This window comes from Teleopsis dalmanni, chromosome X, assembly GCF_002237135.1.
Source record: "Teleopsis dalmanni isolate 2A chromosome X, ASM223713v2, whole genome shotgun sequence".
Taxonomy (NCBI): Eukaryota; Metazoa; Arthropoda; class Insecta; order Diptera; family Diopsidae; genus Teleopsis; species Teleopsis dalmanni.
The window spans coordinates 36229759-36254184 of NC_051848.1; positions in this window are offsets into that span (position 1 = coordinate 36229759).

Genomic DNA, 24426 nt, shown 5'->3' on the forward strand with positions numbered 1-24426 from the left:
TCGTTAATTCTATGTGTATATAATAAAATTATTTATGCCTTTCTGTGTGCGTACATATATTATAGGTTCGTGTCATTGTATATATGTCAACAAGTAGCAATTAAAATGTTTTGTTATTTTTTCCTGAAATTTCCAACAAAATTCTGTTCTATTTTTACTTTTCTCATATGTCAAATAGCAATTTCTTAGACTTCATACTCCTTACAAAGCCGTAGATCCTTTTTCTCTTAGCGCCAAACCGCATAAAGGAAGGAATGAATGTCAGAGGTTGTTTTGATTAAAGTCGTTAATTATTTCATGAAAATGTAGTTTTTTAATTTGAACTATTGTTATTTTATTTTAAGCTTATCTAATAATTGTTGTATTATATCACGGCTATAATTAGTCCTTTTCAGTAATTTAAACACACTTTGTTAAGGGGGTGACCCTCACTTAAATATTTGACTAATTAACACCTTTTCTGTAAACAAAAATGCTGAGGAAACGGAAATTAAACACGTGTTGCGTATCAACGTGGACGATTTTATGAAGTATGCCAAAATTTTTAAGTGGATGGGAATGGATGTGGGAATGGTTGGCGGAAAAGAGATAAGAATAAGAATCAAGATGTAGAATATTGAGACATTTTTTTTGGCGAAGAAAAGTTTTGCCTCTTAATGCAAATTTTGCAAAAAGTCGAAGTTAAAAAAGTTTTCCTTAAAAGTCTTTTAGAAAAATTACTTAAGCTGTGTTTTATTTAATTTTGGTAAAATTTTCTTTTTAATTTTTACACCCAAGTTAATTACATTCAATTCAAAATTAATTGAGTTATTATAATTAAGTCAAATCAGTATACGATTAATAGAGTTATCCATATTACAATAGATTTCATGTTAATTAAACACAATGATAAGAAACCTAATGGGAGATACATACCATATATAAATAAAGAAGATATTCGGAAAAACGTAATAGTGTAGTAGTAGTATTTAAGATTTATTTAATTCATTTTTAAATTTGTTACGTTACGAAGGAATTTGTAAACTGGTATAATTATATATATAAAGAAAATATGTATGCAAGTCTTATTTTTGTAAAAAAGTAATAGAAAAAAAAGACTTAAGCAATTAATTATTAATCTTTCTGGAACATTCGAAATACATATATGTGTAAGGATAATCTGTAAAATGGTATTTAGACGAGTACATTTGATTTGATTCCACAGAGCTAAAAACTATTTGTCATGGTTAAGTTTGTGAGCATTGTTTTCACGTGAAAAAATAAATATTACACATATAGATATATATTAAGTTAATTTTGTTATTTAGGCGTATGTGCCTAAATATATACTAAATTGCAATGAGTTTATAACAATAATGAAACATTTGTTTTGTGGCGTATGTGCCTAAATTGACACTAATTACAATAAAATGTTAATCATAGTGAAACACTTGTTGCGGCGTATGTACCTAAATAATTAGCATAAGATAATTAAGTATGTTTTTGATTGAACACCTTAATTACAACTGAGAGATAAGTTATTAGCTACTTGTTTATGTTAGCACACGAGCAATGCTTTACGACAATATCGCTACAGCAATTGCTATGCTATTTCGCCATCAAGAAAATATTAATCAAATACCAAAAATATTGCAACAAAATAGATATATATATATATATATATATTCATTAAATATATACTTAAATAAATAAAGCAAAAAGTTAAATTTTATAATTTCAACATTTAATTGAAACTTAATTTAAGTTTATTTCGTTAAGTTCTTGATATCATATGTTCAACGAACTCAACAGTTCATCCTCATTAATGAAGTATCATGTTAAACCAGGTGTTAACACAGAGAATGTTTCTTTTTTTTTCTGAAAGAAAAAGGACTAAAATTTTTCTTCCATATATGGTATATATTTTAGATTCGTTTAATGTTTAATAGTTTCCTATTAAAAGTTAATACATTTATTCTTGATATATGCAGCTCAGTCTAAGACATTCTCAGAGAATGCTTGCAGTCATTTCAATATTCACTACATTAAAGCGATAAAAATTGTTCTCAGAGGAATAATTTTTGTTCGATTGTAACTAAATCTTCAGTGGCTGGATAGAGACCCTATGAAAATCTATATATGCTGTCAGTTTTATAATAATATAATAATAAAACAATCCCCATTAACTGACAGAATGTGATAGTTAATAAATAAATAATTAAAAAAAATAAATAATTTTTCAATACTATTATTTATATTAATATTTATTGTCAGATTGATTTTTTTTGCATTTGTCAAACATGAATTATTTTTTTCTTTATTTGACATAGACAGTTTTAATTCAACATTTTCGTTGTTAGATATCAATTTTAAGCATCAATCTTAATAAAATTGTTTAAATAATCAACAAATCTGTCATTTGTCAAAATTCAAAATACAAAAAAAAAGGAGAATTACCAGATGTATCTAATCAGTTCAAAGTTATTGAACCCGAAATTGAAGTGAATAAAAAGCTCTGAAATTATTGTTGTTCAACTCAAAATGATTCTATTATATATACTTTATTGTTTTAATAATCAATTTTCATTAATATTGTTTTGAACGGTCTAACCGGACAATAACACACAACCCTTTATATCTTCAGATACAGATGAGTGTAGTCTTAAGACTTCGACTATATTTTTGCTGACAATGAGATTTTATTTTTTAAAAATAATTTGAAAATTTATTTATTATTTAAACGACTAATCAATTAACCTGTTCAGAAATGTATAGATCCTACAATATATCACAAATACCACAAAAACTTTAATACTTTTCTAGAATAATTAAATAGAAATTGTATACCGATGTCTTTAATTAATAAACAATTAATTTAAAAGCATATTACAGCCTTATTTAGTCTAGTCCACACAATTGCATTCAAAATTTTATAAGGCATTAAATCTGTTTAAGTAAGTTCCGGATATATTTTTTTTCATGTTCCTGTGCTACATAATTGCACTCAAAATATTATAAAATATTTTATTTGTTTAAGTAAGTCCCGGATATATCTTTCTTCAGGTTCGTGTCCTAAGCTACACAATTGCATTCAAAATATTAAATCTGTTTAAGTGAGTATCCGGGATTTTTCTTCATATTCCTGTCCTAAGCTATATCATTGCATTTTAAATAATGTAAAATATTCAATCTGTTTAAGTAAGTCCCGGATATATCATTCTTCATGTTTCTGTTCTGAGTTACATAATTACATGTAAAATATAAAATATTTAATCTGTTTAAATAAGTCCTGGATATAACTTTCTTCATGTTACTGTCGTAAGCCACACAATTGCACTCAAAATATTATAAAGTATTTAATCTGTTTAAGTCAATTCCGGATATATCTTTTTTCATGTTCCTGTCCTAAATTATATAAAAAGTCTGTTTTGGCTTACGTTAAATCAAATTAATATTATTGTCACATTTGTAGATCAATTTACTTAGTACTATTGATTACTTGCCTTCACTGTAAATAGAGCTCCAAAGTGACCATAGGGACTAATAGCAATAATGTTAATTTATTTTTTTCAACCTTTGACCACATTTGCAAGCTAGAACAAGAAATCAACAAATTGTCTTTAGTTCCGTGTTGTTGCCCTTTAACCTTTAGTGAAACTTTATTTTAGGCAAATGAACCATTTAAGGTACTTTAATCTCAAAAGCAATGACGTACGCTCCCCACTCGACTTGCTGCCATTCAACAGCTCGGCAAAATGGTTTGCGTTTGGAATCAATTGTTTGGCAATGGTGCACTGCCATTGCCATTTATCCGTGAATAAATAAATAAATAGGATTCTACACACGCATTCAACCGAATGGGAAATATTTTGTACTTTTTGACATTCATTGTGTACGCTTACTTTCCCCCTACAACATACATATCACCACTTCACAAAGTCCTGTATGTCCTGTATGTCCTGTATGAAATAAACACTCACATGCGAGAATATTATCAAATTATTCTAATTTAATAACGAAAACACAAACTAAGTTTTGATAAAATCAACTTAATATATGAAGTGTACAAAAAATGTTCGTATAACTAAACAAACAATAACAAATCATATCCTTGAAAGGGAAACCTATGTGGGGTGTGCGGCATATGGCATAGAAAATGGTATATTGCAAAGGACAATAAGAAAAACTAGTAATTTTCCTGCATGTCATTATTAGAATTATAGGAGTTTGTTTGACACAATACTAATATTATTAGGATAAATGATCAAACAATAACCTCAATGACTGCAATAGTCACTACGACTGGCGCGCTTTTCTTTCGCTTTAACAGAAGTAGATGAAATCTAACAAAAGTGCCATAATTTACTCGTCTTTTAAATGGAACGGAAACATCAATGTTTGGCGGAAATATTGAAGTAGCGCTTCAGTGCAAAATCTATCTCATAAGTTACGGAGATTCCTCACAATTCACTATTGTAGGCTACGAGTCTGATTAAATTATAATTTATTAGAAGTTCTTCATGGCATTCACACAGCCAGTTGAATTGTGCTTTAATAAGAAATTAAGGTTTTGTCGAGAAAGTTTTATAATTGGTTTACTATTGGCAGGACATATTTGATTGAATATAGTGCGAAAAATATAATAAATACTATATCTTCTGCTCAAAAAGTATCCGGATTTTGTTGTTTGTAACCTACTCCTTAAGTAATAGATTTTTTTTGTTATATTGGTACACCCTTTCTTAACATATGGTACAAATTTCAGCGCTATCTGTCAATTAGTTTGTTAACAGCAATTAGTTTGTGAGACTACCTTAAGTGTATTTACCAAACACGGCACCACTGTCATCGCTCAGGCACCATATTCGCCAGATCTGGATCCGTGCGACTTTTTCTTATTCCCAAAAATCAAATTGCCCCTTCGTGGTAAGCGTTTTGAGTCGATTGAATCGGTAAAAGAGAATTCGCTGAAGGAACTTAAAGTCATACCTGCACGGGCCTACGAAAAGTCTATGGAAGACTGGGTTAAGCGTTGGCATATGTGTATCGCTTATATTTTGAAGGAGATGAAATAAATTTGGAATTCAAATTTAAATTTGTGTGTTTTATTTACAAAATCCGAGTACTTTTTGAGCAGAAGGTATGTTATTTTTGACACAACTAATATGTTTAAAATTATTAAAATAAAAACGATAATGGCAGTGTCCTTATTAGAACACAAAATAAATTTGCGCAGAATATTTTTAACTGTTAGTGTTAATACTCTTAGATTCAAGTCAATTGTTAAGGCTCTATACTGCATTTAGGAGTCAAGAATTAAAGTAATAGTAGTAGTCGAAGTTACACCGGACATGATTTATAGTGTAGGAACATAGAAGATACGCGATTATAACGTAGATTCGCAAATAACTTAAGAAATCACATCGTTACAACATAGTTGATTTAACTATTCTATTATTCTACTCTATTCTCATCATAAATAGACAAAAATTGTATGTATTTCTTTACATATCTATACATAGAGATTTATTTGGGCAACTGCACTTGTTGCTCATGCAAGACATTATATATTTCCGGACATTTGTACGGTAGTTGTCACCGTATCTACCACAACAGCTACAGATTTGGAAAGCCTAAGTTTCCATCTTAAATTGAAAATCTTCAATCAAATAGAAATATGGTTTTAATAAATTTTTTATTTATTTATTAATTAAACACAATGATTTTCCTGCAAATCATGCTCAAGCTACTCAAGCTTTTGTGTTAGGTTAGGTCATTATGATGAGTTAAGGCATTTCAATAGGCTTATTAAACAATTCAATGACATCTGGAGACTGTAATCATTTTGGAAATTATCTGTTACGAAATGGTCTTGTTGTTAATCAAAATTCTCTAGTTAGTAAAATTCTGCCAGATGCATGCGTTAGATAGTAACAAAGCAGATGCGAAATATTTTCGTTATCACTCACATGATTGCGATAAAAATCGGGATATATCTCATGTCTTATATCTCATAAATATAAATTTTAGAATATTCTAAATCTATCATATTTAGAAATTTTAAAAATATATTATTTAGGCAACTAATTAAGCAACTCTTACATATACAGCAAGATGCATTCTACTCTGTTACATGGTTTAGAGTTTACTATAAAGTTTATATTAAAAGCAATTAACACTTTATTTGTTAATGGATATTACTGTCTTTATACTCTTACTCTTAAATGTCTATGAAAAAAATGCTGCAATGACAATTCTAATGATTTGTGCAAGCAGTTTTTCTATCTTTTATGTAAAAAGAAATGGAATAAGAAATTGTTGTTACATTCAATTGAGGTCTCTACGGCATACGAAATTTTTAAATAGAATGCTATGGCTGCATTGAGGGTTGGGTCTTGAAATTATGACCTTATATAAAAACTTTCTTATTGTGCATGGTATTTAAATTATTAAGGGTTATTCAAATGAAACAAAAAAGAAAGCATTGTTGCTACGCTTGAAGGGACTATCTGTTGAGAAGCGTATAGAAAGAAGAAATGAAAAGAACTTTGGAAAGACCCAAAGCTACTCATAACATATATTACCTAAGTACTATGTTATATAGACAGTCTATGATAAATGCTCAAAGCAATTTTACATAATTGTTGGTTATGACCCAAAGACATATCACAATCCTCAATTTCCTTACTTTATTACTATTTTGGTATTTTTAATATGTGCCTAAACTTAAAAAGTAATTGGAAAAATATTGAATTATAAGATGGATTTCTAGAGTATAATAAAGGTTGATAATGAACTCTTCGCAACTTAATAATGAACTCTTCTAGTATCTAGATTGAAGAGTGCAGTAGCACACATATTTTTGATTAAAAGAGCGATTGTTATTTGTGTATTATCACTGGAAAAATTTTTTGTCAGAATCACACAATTGCTTAGCACTGATATAAAAATAAGGATCCATAAAGTGATATTCTGTTGTCTATCATATATTAATTTCGTTGTATTAATTAAATTAAATTGTATAAGTAAACGAAATTTTAACTTATTACGACAAATGGCCTCTTCGCTTTGAGATGTCGTGGAATTAGAAGACTTCATTTCCACGACATAAATGGAAGTTTTCATTCCCAAAACACGAATGGAAGACTTCATTCCCAGAACTGCGCTAGCGAAGATGTTATTATGAAAAAAAAGCAGTGAATAGTCAAGATAAATTCAGAATACTAAACCAACCATTGTGAAAAATTGTAGAAGGCGGTCAAGCAGCAGAGGCACCTGGAGAGGAGCAGAAAACTTGTTGTTATGACCTGTTAAGTATGTAGGAGACAAGTTTTTTTTTTAAATATTTTCTTCGTAATAAACTAAAAAATCTGTAAAATAGATAATAAAATAGATTTTAAGCCACAATACATTTTTTTTACTATTTCAAGTAACTTTATTCAGGTAAAATTAATAGTTAGCATTACATCTAAAATAATTTTAATATATTTTCAATAGAAATTTTGTAGGGTAACTAAGAAAATATTAAAGTTACATTAAAAGTAAAAAAATCCTAAAATGAAAAACCCACAAAATATTTCTATAGCTGGTAAATACCACGCAAAAATAAAAAAAAAATTAATCAATTCAGGAAGCAAATGTCACTGAGTTGATTTATAAAGTGATTGCCTTGCCTATGGGCATCATTTCAAAAATATTGCTGAAGCTGTTTTTACACCTCCACTCTCCACTCTCCACTGAATTAATTTTGCATCATTTTTCGGTTGCTTTCCCGCCGTAAACCGAAAAATGAGTCTAATGGTTGAATGGTTGATTTTTAGTGGTTTGCAAGGGAACCAATTGCTATCGGGTTCAACTTCATGAATTAATACAGTTGAAATAGTTATGCGTCTATCAAAAGAATAACTAGAATTGCAAATTTCGGGAAAATAGTTTATTTCATATTTAGTTTATTTTTTTGCAAATTATTTTTACTCACGACAACTTGTAATAACAAACTACAAATAAAAACCGCACAAATAGAGGACACGGACTATTGAAATAAATTTATGAATATTCGGAAATGCCTTTGATAGTTGGACAATTTAGCGGTTGAAAGTAATAATTGCAATATTGATGCTTGTGAAAGAGAACTAGTATTGTAAGTTCAAATATAAGCCGGAATAACAGCAATTAATTTATTCTTTAATATTTATCTTATCCCTTTCAAAATAAACACTTTCGGAATCGTTTTTTTCGAGTCTTCTAAACTCTAGATTTATGACCTTTAGCACCCTTTCCGCACTCTCAACTTAAGAAGTTTTCCTCATGATGGTAATATGAGTCTGAGCAACAAAAACCAATTATATGTTGTCATATTATATACTAATGGTAGCCTTAATTTTTTTAATATTTTTAAAAGAATTGTTTGTATTTATTCTAAGCATTTCAACGAAGATGACAGTACGGATGTATACTGTGTGATCTCAGTTAATAGAACTAATGACAAATGCTAAAATCATATTATAAGCTCAAGAAAAATGATAGAGCATTTTGTCTGGAAAAAGGAACCGCAAGATTACTGTAATTTCTGTAATTTTTGTAGTGTAAATGGTAGTGAGTGATATCACTTGTTCCACCCGAGCAGTGGTGTGTATCTGGTACCACTGGAGTCAATGCCCGCAGTTTCGGCTGTCTTGATCAATTGAGTTTGACAGCATCATGATGGGGGTGGTTAAAACCTAAACTTACACGGCTAGAATGATTGCGTTTATTTACTTTCATTCGGCGTGGTATGGAGTTTCCACTTCGGGTACTGTAACCCAAAGATTAGCAGAGGTTGGATAGACCTCACTCCTTAACAAGGGGCAAACGCATCATTATAATTGGTACAGGCGTGATTCCTTGGACCTCGAGTAGAGTATCTATTGGCGGATTATTTTGTACGTGTGTAAAGAACATCGTGAGTAGATAATCAAGTAAATCATTCGTCATATCATATCATATCTCTCCTAGTTTAACGAGGAGAGAAATCATAACCAAAAGCATTGCTCCAATTAATACCTGTGGAGTTTCTTGAAGTTCTAATATAATAGTTAATGGTGCATTATACTGGTACATGTTTTAAGAGCATCGTGATATTGAGTCCTTATGGCCGCTAAACACGTTAAATAACTTTTGACTTCTATTTTCTCTCGAAACACTTTGGGCATAGTTAATCTATTCATGGCTTCTTCGCGCCAGCGAATTAAACTTATCCTAATCTAATATTATAAAGGGCTATACATTTTATGGTCTTAGTTTGGTATCACTTTTTAGTAACTTATCCGAACAGAACAACCTTTTCAGGCATCATCTGTTTAGATAAGAATTTATCATTTTGCAATAAGAATTGTTTAATCGCTAACTCAATGTTAAAATTGCAAAATCCAACTACAAAGGAGGGGATTTTGTACTAAATACATTTCGCTGCGAAAAAGACTTGAACTTTTTTATAATTTGATTTATTTAAGCATAATGACTACTTCAATATGGACCTAAAGTAAGTCTAAAAATAAGTTCAATAAGATAATATCTAATCGTTGTTAAATAATATTTCTGCTAAATGCATTTATAAAATAAAATATTAAGTTTAAGTGAAAAAACAACAGTTCTTTTAAACTTGAAGTAAGTATAAGTATTGAAAGTAGTTACACTTTGCTTGAGACTCTTAAAATTTGTTCTTCTATCACTCAATGCAATCATTTCTTCAAACTTATGTATAAAAATTTATTTATTTTTTACTATATACTTTTTTTATAAATATATTTTTTTTTGCTATATTTTTATGAAATCTTTTAGATCAGTGCCTACGTATCAACACATCAATGGTATTTAATTTACATTTATTTTTTTTCAGGAGTAACAAATGAGTTATTGCCGTATTCGCTACCAATTGAAGGATGGACTCATAATTATTTTCGTTATGAATATTAAGTGAGTTTTTTAATTCAACGCTTCTTACTGATATCTTTTGATTTTAAATTTTATTTTTTCTCACAACATTGACGTCAGCACAAGCTATTGTTCCTACGTCCGCTCCAATGGCTGGTTCGCAAAATGCAGGACTAATTACCCACATTCAAATGCGAAATATCACGTATAATTAAGGATATATTAAAATAGTTTTTATAACGATTATTAAATGTTAAAAAAAAATACAGTGGATTACTTGAAATTACTTGATATATCCAACAATGACATTATTCACATTGTATACAATAAAGTACTTCACTAATAATATTTAGTGAAGTAAATCTGCCTACAATGCGATATATAATATCAAACAGAAAAAAGTTGAAAAATGGTTGTGAAATCAGACCAATTACTGTCATCAGTTGACTTTACTAGGTATATTATGGATCTTTTTATCCTTCTAACGTTTTTCCATTAGTTGATACCGAATGAAATACATTTCTAACCAAAGTCCTTAATCCAATCAAATGACATGAACAAACCAGTATAGCACTACATTTCAATATGGTTATAAATAACCATCACCTGTTTCTTCTAATTTCATTGAATTACGAGGACGTACGAGTTCATAGATCTTACGAATACTTTTCATCTCTGATGCTTTCTATACCCTTTCCTCATTATTGGTCTTTGTCGAATTTTCTGTTTGATAACAAACTTGTAGAGCATGATTTGTTTCTGTCAATGAAAAGTATTATGTATACGATATTTATATAATTAGATTTCATTTTCAGGCTGAGATATATATGTCTCCAAAAATCTCATACATGTTTTAGTTAATAAATAAAAATAGTTGTAAATCTGTCCTTAATACAAAATATTAAATATAAATTTTTCGCTTTACTATATATTAGTAATACAGAAATATCTTATGAGTGAAACTAGTACTATTGCTTGGATGAAACTCTCATCCCACTCTCATGAAATAAAAGAATGTTCACCCCGTTATTACTGAAAACTGAACACAGGTTTTTGTCCTTAACTAGCTTTTAACTACAGTTCTACAAGACGAGAAAGTCATATTGTTTAAGGTGAAGCTCCATATATGAAATAAAAAGCTACATTGGAATAGTTAAACTCAAAAAATAAAATAACCACAATGGGTTGGTCATATCCTAAGTACAGATAAAAATGTTCCGGTTAAAAAAGTGTACGATTCTATATCAGCTGTTATCAGCTGTTGGTTTAAGACTTATCTAACGTATAGGGCAAGCTGGCTTTTCAAGGCTACTGGAATCGTTTAATTAACTATAAACTCACGTCTTTAATGCCCAACTAAGTAAGTAAGGTATTGTGCACAGAATTTGCTATATGTTAAATCCTTTAATAAGTTTTTTTAATAACTTCATTGATATTAGAGTTAAAAATAAGATACATATTTCTAAGAAAAATATTAAGCAACAATAAAGCGAAATAAATGTTTACACATTAAAAATTAAAGAAGAAAACTTAGGCAGATTGAAATATATTTTTTTTTTGTGAATCCCCACAGTTTATTAATAATATTTTCACTAACCTGGTAGACCTTCTAATTTTCTTTTACTTTGAAATGTCATAAAATTTATTGACATCCCATGAGTAATAAAATGTTACTACTTTAAATATTAAATCTCTTGAGAAATCAATTCATTTTCTTTCAATATATAATATTTATTCATTTAATAATTTCAGTTATAAATTTAAGTATTAGACATTGTTTCTAGGTATTTACTCTAATATTATTTCTTCACTGACAGTCTACTTAAAATAGTGACAAGACTGTAACCAATGGCAAAATCTGTGCCATGACTGAAAAAAGGTAATTAATTAATAAACATTAATTAATTATTATCAACTTACGAAATCTTTTTCTTTTCAATCAATAATTAATAATTTTTTTTGTGAATTAAAATTGAAAGCAAATACTTATTTATATCTCAAAACTCTCGTTTGTAGTTATTTTGTATGCCTAAAATGTAAATATGTAAATAGTAATTTATATATTAACAGACAGACAGAAATAAGTAGAACCTTATTATTTCTTTTTTTTTTTGTGTTTTTAACACTATATATGTAATATAACATTCATCATTCTTATCAATGATAGTTATCATTGTCTTTATTTTTATCATTGCATCATCATCATCATCATCATTAATAGCGACACTATAATTGTTGTCTAGTCTAGACTTCATACAACAACATCTCTGCACAGATCCCGTGTGCAAGCCGATGTCAGCTAAATGTAGATCCCTAAGATCCCTAAAAATATTTTCCAATATTCACTTTTCAATTGCTCTCATTCCTTTAGGATGGAGAGTGTTCCTCTTCCCACTATCTCCACCTTAATAAAAACAATAATACTGAAACTATATTGACGAATGTAAGAAGATTAAAAAAAAATTATTGTTTCAGATGTTTTATTTAGTTAAATTTAAATTTCGATTGTTCAAACTAAGGTTTTCTTTTAGTTTTCACCCCCAACCCGGAATGAACCGTGTGAAGTAGTAAATTAATGTCACTCATACGCACTGTGAACCACAGAGTGTGTAATGTTTAAATTAGCTTTTATTGAAGTTTTATTTTTAAAAAATTTTAATTTTTAATTTACAAACACAAATTTGGTACAAAATACTAAACATATTTAGTATATTTTAGTATATAATAAAAGTTAGACAAATCCGGTGATATCTTTAGAAGTAAAATAAGGATGGAATGGAATTTTATCAATATTCGATTTAAATCCTATAAGATTATTTGATTCTGTTGGATGAAGAAATAGAAAATGAATTATTCTTATCTATGTAACGGATAGCAGATAAAAGATTAGTAATTACTAGATAAAAGGCAATTATATTATATAGCTGCTGCTTAAAGTTATCTATTCCAAATTTTTTTAAAATAAATTAAACCATTGATGTTTGGAGATTTTTATAGAAATGCTTACTTCCGTTGAGGTAAGTTTGCGCAATATTAGCTTACTTCTATAAAGTAACTCCTATAAATTAGTTAGTACGGATTCGTATGCTAAATTCTTATTATTTTCTAATTTTTGATTTCATTTTGATATTTGTTATTGAACAAAATATTAAGAAAAGAATTTTTGTTAAAGAGCAAAATTTGTTAAGATACCTATATAGCCCATTTTTATTTATAGTAAAATATTGCTGAGTCAATGAAAGCAGGATAGTCATATTTTAACTCATGTTAACATTACTTTCTCAACTCTAAACTTAACAGAATACAATACATTATAGTTTATGTTCTCCTCTATGTGCTAAAACCATGTTTTTTACTAATCCAATTAAATGTTTATTTAGATAAGTTTCCAATAGTATTTAAAACAACTACCGCTTAAGCGGTTCTCTTGGATCAAAATATTTTTATTTATTTATTTTGATATATCACTAAACATATGCAATCTTGAAATTGCTTTGGGAACCACTATCTTTCAAGTATTGCTTGTAATTTTATACAAATTTGCACATAATATAAAATATTTTTATAGAGATTTTTCGAAAAGTTTTGAACTATAACAACAAAAATTCCTTTTTTAAATTATTTTATTTAATTGAATTTTTGGCTGTTTTGAGGATTGCCAAATACTCATCAACAGTGGTCTTAGAAATAATTCTTGTATTTATTTATTCGTTAAAAATTTTTTGAGACTGCAACTACCAGTAATCAAACTCGTGCCCTGCCAAATTTGAAGCTCAGAGTCAGTGTTAATTAGCCAACTGGCCCAAAACCGTACTTGTCTTTTATATTCGCACATTTTTCTGGAGTTTTCTTAATTTGCTGTGAAAGTTTTTATTGGCAAATACTTTTAATAAAAAAAAAAAGGGCCAAGCTTTATGCTATCGCCTGAAAGTATTCTATTCTGAGTAAACAAATCAACTTTTTCTCAGTCTAAGAAAGATTTATTTATGTGATACTAATTATGATATTAATTAGGAACATTGAATGATAGTTAAAGTGAACTAATTAGTGAGCGAAAAATAGTTGACTAGTTTATTATTTGCGGTAAATGTTCATAATATTAAAAAATGTTATGAGCAAATGGAACATATCCACAAAACAGTGTGAACCTTTGCTGGAACCACATTTTCAACTGCGGTATCTAAATTGCAGTTCATACAAATAAAATTACAAACGGAAAGCAGTTGACCACTTTTTCGTTAGCGGTTAACAAAATTATTTTCAGAGTGTGCAACTAAATTTGACTATTAAATCAAATTTCATAGAAGATATGAATAAATGGTAACGTATCTAATTAGCAAAACTTTAAATTCAGTCGACTGCACTGCACCAATTAACTTTTCATGAAAATGAAATACATTTATTCTGATATGGAATTTTAATAAAGGAAGCACAGAAGGTGTGCTTAGATTATATACGTAATATTGGTATTAAAAAAAAGATAAAAAATAATTTCTAATTTTCACAACTTTTATTGTCCACACCTTTTTTCCCCCAAACAAAAAACAAAACAACTTGAAAAATCCATTGCAGAATAAAATGAAAATATTTTTGCTAGGATTAGTTGCTGATGATTTTCCAGTGAAAAAATTTTTGAAATACTTTATTTAAATTGTTACTCTGTTCTATCGCAGTATAATGTGGATTCCATGGAGACAATCTGTTATAACATTTATTTTTACCTCATCAAAAAAAAAAGGAAAACGGCAACGGTCAACGATAATTTGTTTTGAGTTGCTTAACGAATAACTCATATAAATATTTCTGTTTTTTAGTTCTAAATCCATCAACAATAGTCCATCAGCAGATAGGACTTTTGTTGCAAATGCCACAATCCGTCGTCAAGCTTAAAATTTTTATTTTGCATCTATTCGCAGGATTTTATAGTGAAAAAATAAATAAAATATTTTAATTGCATTCTGAGATTTTTACTAAAGCAAAAACTTTGTTGAATCAAAAATACTTTTTAAATCAACAATAAATGTGGAAAGCTTATTGCCTCAAATGGAATGAAATACATTAGTATTTGATGGAATAAAAATATTTTTTCATTTCTCAAATGCTTTCACAATAAATACTTTCTGGAAGATATGAACGACAACAACTTACAGGACTGAAAGCAATCAAAATGCAAGAAAATATTCAGATTATAAAAATGCGAAAATATGTTATCACGGACTATTAAATTCATTGTGCATTTATGTGAAACAACCAATCATAGATATGCTATGACGAATTATTAAGTTGCAATTGAAAATAAATATCAAAAATTGTTTAAATATTAATTTTAATTTTAATTTAATATCAAATTTTTCAGATATGAAAGTAAAGTACGTCTTTGGATCACTTGGTTAAGGTGCGCTGACTCTGAGTTACAAATTTGGCAGAGCGCGAGTTCGATTCCTGATATTTGCAGTCTCAAAAAGTAATTTTTGAGTATTTAAACACAAGAATTATTTCCAAGACCACTGATGATGAGTATTTGGAAATATTCGAAACAGCTGTATGGTCAGCAAAAATTCAATTAATTAAAATAATATAAAATGCATTTTTGTTGTTGTAGTTCAGTACTGTTTGAAAAATCTCTTAAATTTAAATTTTTAAATTTCAGAACGAACCATTATTTGAATAGAAATGAGCTTTAACCTAATATAAGAGAGTCACTCCAATCTTCAATTTACATGCATCAATCTAACATTGTTTTGTTTTTGTATCTTATTATATAGTTTAAGTAATATTAGTTTCGGTTATATTTTAATGGTTTTGACAGAAATTAATTTAAAACTGTGGACTAGTTCTATTACACAAGGTTATATATGCACTGCACAATTACAAAATTCATGTGAAACACTTTCTTTGTCTTTCTCACTGATGTGACAAGAATATTAGTGAAGAGACTCGTTTTCTAGATTGATAAAAAAAAATCAAATCTGATTTCGTACATTATGCTATAAAAAAACATGACTAGTTTAGATTCAAAGAGTGCGTGCTGACAATTGTCAGCACTTCTACTCGGAGGTATATATTGCTCATTGTGACGCCCTCAAAAAATTTTGACGGGAGAGGCGAGTTGCTAACCTTTCTTATCCTTGATAGATTCTACTCCTCTTCATCTTAGCAACTTCTTTTGCACTTGTTGATACTCGCTACCACAGTGCCCTGTTCGTACTCCAGTAACCTACACGAACAGCAAGTTCGCTAATAGCATGTTTAAATAGAATCTATTTAATTTTCTATCAAAAATCAATAATTTTATGTCCTCACAAGGCTTAAAGTACTCAAATCCCATATCGTTAGTAACTCTAACAACAGTTCTTTTCTTCCATAAAACTTGGCGAAAATTTTTGATATTTGTTGAAATAAGTTTACAGTGCAGTAGGACTTCACAGTCTGAGTCCAATGCTTACAAATCATTCCCTAAAGGTGGTTTTAGTGAGTTCAAGTTTGCCACGATTACCTTTGATGTTTTTGATCTACTGAAAAAATAATTTATTTCCATTACTCTACAATTAGGCATCATCAATAACCACGATGTTGATGTTGACTTAGGTAAAATTTACCAAGTTTTCGAAGGTATATGCTTGAGATGTTGAAGAATGCAAGCATAGTATTGAGAAGAGTGTAGCAGTGAGCTGTATTTGGTAAGGATCCATAAAAGACTATCTTATTAATGATGAAAATGATTTTATTTTAGATAAAATTTAGATAAATATATAAATGCTATATATATGATATATTTACAGTAGGTAAATACCTATCCAGAATTGTTTAGCAACAGTGTAGTTGATGATGTCAACTTTATTAAAATTGACAAGAATAGAGAACATTTGTCTTCAAATATTGAAGAACATAAAGTCACTATGAACATGAGTATTGTTGAAAACTCTAGTAGGCAAAGACTCGCGCAGGGGGTATTAATGTGAATGACGTCAACTTATGCATTTCTTTAGAGTGAAAGAGAATGTATAAAGACCATGGCAATAAAAAAAAATTTTAAAATATTTATTAATTAAGTTTTAAAAATATTTTAATTGATTGTAAATGAATATACCTACATAAATGCAATCATACTCTGAAGTACTTATTTTTTACCACTTTAAGTAAAAAATAATTTATTGCATACCAGTTTTGAGATTAAAATAGTTGAAGTTTATTGGCAAACTCCAAATTAAATTCCATATCTAGCTTTTTATTTGAGTTTGCCATGACTTTGCTAAAAAAATGTGTTCCATGGTGTATGAGTGTTTTTTTTTTAATGTTGAAATTGTAAATTAATAACAAATATATTTGCGATGGCATTCGCTCTTAAGGACCGTAAAATATGTAATTTGTAGTCATAATTAAGTGTTTGAAATTGTGCAGGAATTAATGATTTTATTCAACTTGTTGCGAATACCGCGCAATCCATGAGTCCAAGTACCGGCAACTGCAACGCATTCAAGTGTGTGAATAAATTATTAAGTACAATGGCTGGTTTTCTCTCAGCGGACATTAAATACATATATATGTACAAATGGTTATGGATATATAAATATTTATATAGTTTTTAGTGCCGCAGTAGATATGTATGTACATTTATATTTTAAGCGATTGTTTGGTTTTGATGAGTGAAATGTTTTAATGATTTAATAGCAGTTAAGGTGGTGATATATTTAACGCTGAAATATTACAATGAAACACCATTCATAATTGCTATTGCATATAATTTTGTTAAAAGGTTTTATTTGTTAAATAAGTATTATTTAAATCGCTAATACGAGGCTTAACTGAGTTTGGCTATTCTTTTCATGCACCTCTAATTTTATTTCAATATATTATGAAGTCTTAAAATTTTGATAGCACAAGTATAGCCTTTGACATATGTTAATTTTCAGAAGTGCAATCAAGTATAAAAGTATTATAAAATGTTTCATTTATGCTCGATTTATTTGTGAAATTAATAAGCAGAGGATTATTTAGATAAATAAATATCGTGCGAAAAACATTCTTTTCGCAGAAAAGCATTGCATTTCTTTTGCTTATTATTTATTTTATTTCAATAAAAACGGAAGCAAAATTGTTAACCTTTAGAAAATCTTGAGTTCAAATACAACATGTAAGGATATACATATATTGAAGTTACTTGAGAAATTCAAAGAAAGAGTGTTTGTATGTTGATTATGTATTCATTTTTCATAAATACTTACATATACATAAGCTTTAACTGCCAGTAGTGAACATTTATTCTATATTTATTCCTGTGCACTTAATATGCTTGATTTACTTGCAGTTACTTGTTTTTATTGGTATTATATGTTATTTTTTAGTCACTGTTATTATAGTTTTTATCATAATGATTGAAGGCATTAACTATCCACAATGTCATACACTGCAAATACCTATCATCATTGAAAAATATCTATTATTATTGAAATAAATCAATCATAATTTAAAAGAAAAGAAAAGCTTAAATGACATTACAGATGTGTTAATAGATTACTCAATCTAAGTAGATCGCAACAGATTTTGCAATCATCAATGATTTTTACCTCTCAAAGACGAAATTAAGCAACGCAGACAACTAAAGTATAGAGCCCTGAAATTATTTGCAAAAACTGACAGACTTATCAACACCCCGTTATCAAATCTCGAAATGGTTACAGGCTCCTCGGGGAGGTATGCAGATCTAAGGTCAATTATTGCTTAGTCTGTTGAAGTGATAAACAATAATCCAGTCAAGGCGTTAAGAAGGGTTTTGAAAATACCTCGAGTTAAGTAAGAGTAAAAGTGCTTAAGTGCACTGGCTCAAACAGCTTCAACATAATAAATAAAGTTTCTGTGAAATACAAAATAAAACGACAGTCTGACTTCTCTATTTTTCTCTTGTAATCGTCAGGAAATAGGACTTGACGATTAAGACATAAAAATCTTAGCGATTTTTATTTGAAGCAATGAGTTCAGTGGTTTTAAACACTGTACGCTTTATCGTTAACAGACGGAATTAACACGAATTCGCTTCGAAGATTGTTTCAAGAAATAGCACAATAAAGACTGACATTACTTTTCAAGGACTATTCAATACTATTTCAATTAGTATTTTATTTTTTTTTATAGATAAATTTTTTTTGCATTGCGATTTAGAGACTTAATATGCACCCAGCTTGGACTATATCTCCGAGTCTATTGTATTGAACCCACACATCACGAAGTTTTTTTGTTTTATTCAATATAAAATGCTTAGATACTTCTTTGGCTTAAGTATCAGTATCGAACAAATTCCTAATATGTACTCTGAGATCTAATTCTTTATCTTACAAAATCTTGACATTGAATGAAAAAAAAAATAAGAAATACTTAACGATCCCACTTAAAATGTTACTAATCCTCTATTCGACTGTATACATATATATACTGTCAATTATGACTACTGAAAATGCTGATTTTATGAAAAAATTTTTTTAAAATAATTAATAGCAACTTTTAAATCGGACTCACGATTTGAATTACAACTTAAACCAACCAACTATAAGCAAAACATCAGGACATCTTTGCTGTATGGTTGTGTCACCTTTAGTCCCTTTACAAAGACAGCAAAAGTTCAAAAATACGACCTTAAGAAGTCAGATAGTCTGATTTTTTTAAAGAACTTGCTATTGGAACCATCGCATAATTGTTAGAACGTCTAATCTATTTAGTGAAGTGGTTGGTCATCTGAATAATTCTTTGGTTCAGTTTAGAAGGTTTTATAGTTTTTTAAAAGTCAATATATTTTTGCATTCGATGGAACCAATTTTAGAGATAGTTTTGTCACTCAAAAGTTGGTGTCTCCAAAACTCACGTTTTGAATGTCTCAATGGCCTCTATCGGGAGCAGAAAAACGGTCACTTTTTCTTTTTTAATACATGAGTGATTTTTAACAAAAATCACTATAAACGAAAATGAATATATTAACCAAGAGGATTTTTATTTTGTTGAGAGCTACTTTGACTACTCGATTAAGAATGAAAATAGAATCTTATTCCCTAAATGTTTTGTCTAAAAGCCATTTTTTGAAGTGAGTTGTTTTGATATACTCTATCTCGATTAATATTCCAATAGAATCACTTCATCCCAAAACAATTGTTTGAAATTTTCAGACAAAAAAATCATTTGTTAATTTAAATTCTAACATTTACGTTTAATTCACTATTTTTGTAGAGAAATGATATTAATAGTGAGCGATATTTTATTGAGGTATCGTCTTTAAAAGATTGTATTGTAAAACATTGTAATTGTAAAACATTGTATTTGCAGATAGATTTGCAAAAAAAAAAAATTAATTATTATTATTAATCATTAATTTCAACAAAAACATATAAATTTCAAAGCCTCTGGGACGAGTTGGATGCTTTAAGGCTGGACACACCAGCCAACGATACTTTTATATCAATGACATTCTAGTTTAGAATACATCTGCACTTAAGCTAAATAATTGGTATTATAGTGAAATATTTGTAAATTACAAAAAAAAATTTACTAACAAGTCACACTAGTGCTACATTCCTACATTTTAAATTTCAGTTGCAATTAAAAAAATATTGTTAACGCTAATGTATATCTACGGCCTTAAGGTTAAGCCCAAATTTTATTAAACTACTGCAAAAGTTATGTGAGAATGCAATATTCTAGTTTTGGTTGAAAGTTCGTATACGATACAATCTAATATTTTAGTTTTCTTAAATCTTTTTAAAGGTGTTTGGGATTTGATGTCGAGCATATAGTCAAAATGTTTATTAACAATAATTTTATTTGTCTATAATATTTATTAAAAATTAAATATATATTGTCAATGTAAACTTAGTATTCCATGGTGCTTAACTATCCGCGTAGCAGCCTAAGCTGGCTGGCCTCATTGAGTACGGGACATGGAAACTGCAAATATCACTTCAAAAAGATAACTCTTGCTGAGGAAGACACTTGCAGAGTATATTTAGAAAAAAAGGAGACAACGGTGCATATATTGTGCCAATGTCCAACACTGGCAAGCAGAAGGATGTCTGTTTTGGGACACTATGGGGTTGATGATGACTTGGCAGGCAACTTTCAAGCAAAATGAGCTGCTTGCGATGTAGTTATGCGAACGGTAGTCACTCTATCTTTAACTTAATAACGAAATCTGAGAATCGAAGAACGAAAAAGGATCCTAGTCATTTCGTGGTCTACTTCAGCTAATCCTGCACTTGAGTGCGGCCACTTGTTGGACGGTGCGCTGTCCCAACATCCCACAATATATATAGTATTCCATGGAATTATTAAAACATTTTTAACTAAACTAACAATATAACTACATGATATTTTAAGAAACTAGATATGTGTATATATATGTATAGAAGCGTGTTAATTTGTATAAGTGGTTTCATAATTTAAGAAACGAAAAAATCGTTTGGGAGAAATGATTAATTTCCCAACTTAATTGAGACACTGAGTTCAAAAAAAAATTATTTATGAAAAGTATCTTATAATATCAATAAATAATCTGCAATTAATATCGTTTTTTGAAACAATTGCTTTTGCCAACAAAAATTTAAAAATTTACACTTGCAAATAAATAATAATATAATAGTTTATGCGTTTTTATTGAAAAAAAGCGATGGATACCAAACCTTTCAGGTTGATAGCATTGAAACGGTTAATGGTTATTGGAATTTCCTGTGGAAAAAATGTTAGAAAATGGAAACGATTGATAGAATAGATTTTTGTGCGCTTATTACCGAAATGGAAATACAAAAACTGGAAAACGACATGCCCACAAAAATAAACAGCTTTAAGAAACGACAAACAATATTTCACTGAGATATGATAGACAACACTATATATATATATATATATATATATATGTATAAGTATCATAATATACATATTGTCAATAAAATTGAAAGTGAGATCGACTGTAGAATATTTTTACATCAGCACAATATTACTAAACCCCTAATGCTAAACCTACAATTCTCTGAATCTAACACAATTACTACTCCCTTTAGTATCGCCTGAAGAGAGATTACACTGCAAATGATAAATATATATAAATTAATTAATAATTAATTAAACATGCTCAAAGTTTACAACTATATTGAGTAACAACAATATTTAGTAGCATTTTAACAGCTACTTGCATGTGATAATCACTCATTCAATCATTAAACTATGAAAATATTCTCGGAAATAATTCGGCGAATTAAATCACATTTTTAATTTATTCACAATACTGTTGTATATTTCACAGTAAATAAAAAATATGAAAAATTTATTTTTACATTTCAATTCCAGAAACTCGTCCATTTTGTTACTCATACCATACATTCATTCTCCTACATGAATAAATTCATATAAGTACTTTAAGGGCTCGCAGGGGTCATCTCGCTCACACTGGCCACGACTATGAAAAATGTCCAGCGTTGTAATCCCTACATTAAAAACCGTTCTATCAAATTTGGGTTTTTCGAAATAGAAAGAAATTACACTAATTCTTTCACATTTGTGCATTTGCCGCATGTTAATACCCATTTTGGCCAGCACATAACACCTACAAATGTGTCTGAATTAAGTCGCAAAAATGTAACAGGGATGCGGACATTTAATATTTCAAAAATACCGAAATTTCAGGAAAATTTATACTTAGAGTTATTTAGTTCTACTTATGGGGTAAGAATGGTTTTTGATAGTCTATAGATTACGTCAGCTACTATCCAAAAAAAATTTAATAACTATAAAATTACAAAGAACATTTTTGGTTTGACCTACATTATTTTGAAACAGACTCTTAGGTATTCAATAATAATTAAATATAAATTACATATATCCTAAATATATTCTACATATATTTCCTATATGTGCAATATATATGATATTCCAAAGATATTCTATATATATTCTAAATATGTTCTTTATATATTCTATATATATTTCATATATATTCTGTATATGTCCCAAATATTCAATTATATTCTAAATATATTCTATGTATATTGAATATATATTCTAAATATATTCTATGTATATTGAGTATATATTCTAAATATATTCTATGTATATTCAATATATATTCTATATATATTCTACATATACAGTATATATATACAATGAGGATCAGAATAAATGCCAGAATAAATAAATGACCTGCGCTGCAGGAAAACTATACATCCAGATTATGTTTCATTTGAGTTAGTCAAAATGTTTTCCAACAGTAATGACATATCTATATTTTAAAAAAAAAAATGATTCTAATGGACATTCATATAATTTTATTATGTTTTATTTTGCTTTGAAAATTAAACTTTGAAAAAAAGTAATACCTAACTTAATTAGTAATTTTATTTATATGCTTCTGTGCTTACATTAAAAGGGATTAAAATCATCACGGGAAGAAAACTGAAGGCCAAAGGTTACAAGTTTGCTGCCCGCATGCAGGTCTCCATGTTTACTCCTTGGTAAATACGAACGGTAAAAATAGCTAACATTTAATTAGAGCATTCCTTGGTAAAAAGGAATCAATCCCAACTCCTTTTGATATCATAAATCAAATCCTTTGCTGGCTTTGAAATTGCAGGGGAAGAGGAATAAATATTTATTGCAAATGTGGGTAGTAAGAATTCAATATATCTAGAAAATGGAATAATAAGTAGAAAAAATGGTTTTAAAATTTTCCGTGTTCGTTGGGTGTAGAGAATCAAAAAGCTAATAAATTCATTTCCAGTGTTTTATTTATTAATTTTTTTTTCTTTTTTGTTATTTCCCGGAAAATGTCAAACATTTTCTTGTGTTTTGTTTTTTTTTATTATTACTAAATGCTTTTGTTTATTTTTCAAATGGATTTTCTGGCTTTTAGACTTAAGGCCTAATTAAGTTGACTTGTTTCCACTAATTCATTTTAAATTATTTATGGCTTATTTACTGTAGCCTTGCATATTTTTGGAATTAAAAATATTTTTAATTATATTACATCATTGCAGAGTGTAGGACGACAATGACGACACCATATAGACAAGCGACTCCACCTTGAAAACTCTGTGCACGTCATGACTTTTTTTGAGCAAAAGGGGGAAAAAAAATAAACAAAAAGAAAACCTAACCGGAAGTAGATCAAATGGCAAAAGATACTTTCACAACAAAATTTTATTATATAAAAATAAAAAAAATTTTATTATTTGTGTAATAAAGTATTTGTTTTTTTTAAGTGATTTAACAAAATTTTATTAAATAAATATTTATAAAGAGGTTTTTTTCGAACAGTAGTGAAAAACAACAACAAAAATTTATTTTTTTATATTATTTTAATTAATTGAATTTTTGGCTGACCATACAGCTGTTTCGAGTATTGCCAAATACCCATCATCAGTGGTCTTGGAAATAATTCTTGTATTTAATTATTCGTAAATAATTATTTTTGAGACTGCAAGTACCAGGAATGGAACTCGAGTCCTGCCAAATGTGAAGCTCAGAATCAGCGCACCTTAACCAACTGATCCAAAGCCGTACTTG